Below are 4210 nucleotides of genomic sequence, written 5' to 3'. Positions count from 1 at the left end.
AAAGATTGATGTAGCTTTCTTCTTCTTCTTAAATTGGTTAAGGAGGAATTTGAGTAGAGCTGTCCCACCTTAACACACACACACACACACACACACACACACACACACACCCGTCCTCTGAAACTGGCATGCTAGACTTAACGCACCACCAAGTGCAAGCCTTTCGACCTTTTGTTTTTCCACCTGTGTCCCTTCGTGCATGACATCAAAGGTGTGCGTTCTTTATCTGCTGCCCAAGCGCTGCAGCGGTGTGTGTGCGACCATGCGAGTCTTTTCTCTCTTGGTCTGTCCACAGGTCTTTTCTCTCTTGGTCTGTCCACAGTAGTCTGTCCACAGGTCTTTTCTCTCTCGCTCTGTCCACAGTAGTCTGTCCACAGGTCTTTTCTCTCTTGGTCTGTCCACAGGTCTTTTCTCTCTCGCTCTGTCCACAGTAGTCTGTCCACAGGTCTTTTCTCTCTCGCTCTGTCCACAGTAGTCTGTCCACAGGTCTTTTCTCTCTTGGTCTGTCCACAGTAGTCTGTCCACAGGTCTTTTCTCTCTTGGTCTGTCCACAGTAGTCTGTCCACAGGTCTTTTCTTCTCTTGGTCTGTCCACAGTAGTCTGTCCACAGGTCTTTTCTTCTCTTGGTCTGTCCACAGTAGTCTGTCCACAGGTCTTTTCTCTCTTGGTCTGTCCACAGTGGTCTGTCCACAGGTCTTTTCTCTCTTGGTCTGTCCACAGTAGTCTGTCCACAGTAGTCTGTCCACAGGTCTTTTCTCTCTCGCTCTGTCCACAGTAGTCTGTCCACAGTAGTCTGTCCACAGGTCGTTTCTCTCTTGGTCTGTCCACAGTAGTCTGTCCACAGGTCTTTTCTCTCTCGCTCTGTCCACAGTAGTCTGTCCACAGTAGTCTGTCCACAGGTCTTTTCTCTCTTGGTCTGTCCACAGTAGTCTGTCCACAGGTCTTTTCTCTCTCGCTCTGTCCACAGTAGTCTGTCCACAGGTCTTTTCTCTCTCGCTCTGTCCACAGTAGTCTGTCCACAGGTCTTTTCTCTCTTGGTCTGTCCACAGTAGTCTGTCCACAGGTCTTTTCTCTCTTGGTCTGTCCACAGTAGTCTGTCCACAGGTCTTTTCTCTCTTGGTCTGTCCACAGTAGTCTGTCCACAGGTCTTTTCTTCTCTTGGTCTGTCCACAGTAGTCTGTCCACAGGTCTTTTCTCTCTTGGTCTGTCCACAGTGGTCTGTCCACAGGTCTTTTCTCTCTTGGTCTGTCCACAGTAGTCTGTCCACAGTAGTCTGTCCACAGGTCTTTTCTCTCTTGGTCTGTCCACAGTAGTCTGTCCACAGTAGTCTGTCCACAGGTCTTTTCTCTCTCGCTCTGTCCACAGTAGTCTGTCCACAGGTCTTTTCTCTCTCGCTCTGTCCACAGTAGTCTGTCCACAGTAGTCTGTCCACAGGTCTTTTCTCTCTTGGTCTGTCCACAGTAGTCTGTCCACAGGTCTTTTCTCTCTTGGTCTGTCCACAGTAGTCTGTCCACAGGTCATTTCTTCTCTTGGTCTGTCCACGGTAGTCTGTCCACAGGTCATTTCTTCTCTTGGTCTGTCCACAGTAGTCTGTCCACAGGTCTTTTCTCTCTTGGTCTGTCCACAGTAGTCTGTCCACAGGTCTTTTCTCTCTTGGTCTGTCCACAGTAGTCTGTCCACAGGTCTTTTCTCTCTTGGTCTGTCCACAGTAGTCTGTCCACAGGTCTTTTCTCTCTTGGTCTGTCCACAGTAGTCTGTCCACAGGTCTTTTCTCTCTCGCTCTGTCCACAGTAGTCTGTCCACAGGTCTTTTCTCTCTTGGTCTGTCCACAGTAGTCTGCTTTATGTTTCTGAGATTTTCTGCTGGTTCAGTCGTAAACAAATGATTGTAAATACATTCATTAGCAATGTTTCTGTCTGAATAGACAGACAGGCTGGAAGGCTGAATGTTAGATGTTGGCAGAAAATTGCACGACCATTTTCTTATTTTTATATATTACCTTTTTTTCAATGCCAAACTGTGGTTCAAAGCTAACCAAACCCAACAGGAAAAGTGGAATCAATCAATAGCCTGCTCCATGTTTGTTTCTGATCATGAGATTCTTTCATGAGGTAAACTACTGCTGAAACTGTCAGCTCTGTTGAATAATGTTCTTTTCAAAGTGCCAGCAGTTCAATCTGGCAACACAGAGGACATCATCTCAGTAAACAGGCACAGGCCTTATAGAGTATGACCTTGCTGTCTGATGCGGAGTGCTTCCTCTTTGAGCCTTCCGTGTCCATCACTGTTTCTTCAAGGCGCTTGTCCAAGCCTACTGCGACACTGAAAAAGCGCCAACCATCAAATGCTGTGGGAACTGCTGTATGATTAGTCCTCCTAAAGCTCTGTCAGCGATGGTCACGTCTGAAAGTCGCCGAAAGAGAAAGGAGCAGTAAGCATTATGTCAGACAAAACCGCACTGACAAAATGAAATGAAAGAGCTCACCCTTTTTACCTTTCTGGAATGTTCGCGCCATGTTGTGACGTCTGCGGGGGCACAGGAAGCTAACATCCCAAAGGACGACAGATCTGACCACATACATTCACAGCTATCGTAAAACAGATCTGACCACATACATTCACAGCTATTGAAAATCAGATCTGACCACATACATTCACAGCTATCGTAAAACAGATCTGACCACATACATTCACAGCTATTGAAAATCAGATCTGACCACATACATTCACAACTATCGGAAACAGATCTGACCACATACATTCACAGCTATTGAAAAACAGATCTGACCACATACATTCACAGCTATTGAAAAACAGATCTGACCACATACATTCACAGCTATTGAAAAACAGATCTGACCACATACATTCACAGCTACTGAAAAACAGATCTGACCACATACATTCACAACTATCGGAAACAGATCTGACCACATACATTCACAGCTATCGGAAACAGATCTGACCACATACATTCACGGCTATCGGAAACAGATCTGACCACATACATTCACAGCTATTGAAAAACAGATCTGACCACATACATTCACAGCTATCGTAAAACAGATCTGACCACATACATTCACGGCTATCGGAAACAGATCTGACCACATACATTCACAGCTATTGAAAAACAGATCTGACCACATACATTCACAACTATCGGAAACAGATCTGACCAGCTATCGAAAACGGCTAAAGGTACGATCAAAGGAGAAGTATAATTTCCAAGCCTTTACCACACACACACACACACACACACACAACCAACCCAAAACAACAACACACACAACGGAGGGAGAGAGACACACACAGACAGAGAGAGAGAGAGAGAGAGAGAGAGAGAGAGAGAGAGAGAACGGATTGAACATCAAACTGGCTCACTTTTAGTGGGCAATCTGATTTTCAACGCGGGCACCCACCTGTAAGGTACCACTGACCACGGGGATGACAATGCCAGCACAGGCAGAAGGCAGTGGGCAATCCACTGACACCACATGACGATGACATGACAGGCAGAAGGCAGTGGGCAATCCACTGACACCACATGACGATGACATGAAAGGCAGAAGGCAGTGGGCAATCCACTGACACCACATGACTATGACATGAAAGGCAGTGGGCAATCCACTGACACCACATGACGATGACATGAAAGGCAGAAGGCAGTGTGCAATCCACTGACACCACATGACGATGACATGAAAGGCAGTGGGCAATCCACTGACACCACATGACGATGACATGAAAGGCAATGGGCAATCCACTGACACCACATGACGATGACATGAAAGGCAATGGGCAATCCACTGACACCACATGACGATGACATGGAAGGCAGTGGGCAATCCACTGACACCACATGACGATGACATGAAAGGCAGTGGGCAATCCACTGACACCACATGACGATGACATGAAAGGCAGTGGGCAATCCACTGACACCACATGACCATGACATGACAGGCAGAGCCAATCCACTGACACCACATGACGATGACATGAAAGCCAGTGTACAATCCACTGACACCACATGACGATGACATGAAAGGCAGAAGGCAGTGGGCAATCCACTGACACCACATGACGATGACATGAAAGGCAGTGGGCAATCCACTGACACCACATGACGATGACATGAAAGGCAGTGGGCAATCCACTGACACCACATGACGATGACATGAAAGGGGGAAGGCAGTGGGCAATCCAC

The sequence above is a fragment of the Babylonia areolata genome, chromosome 24 (assembly GCF_041734735.1).
Source record: "Babylonia areolata isolate BAREFJ2019XMU chromosome 24, ASM4173473v1, whole genome shotgun sequence".
NCBI classification, from domain to species: Eukaryota; Metazoa; Mollusca; class Gastropoda; order Neogastropoda; family Buccinidae; genus Babylonia; species Babylonia areolata.
Note: the sequence above shows the minus strand (reverse complement) of the source record.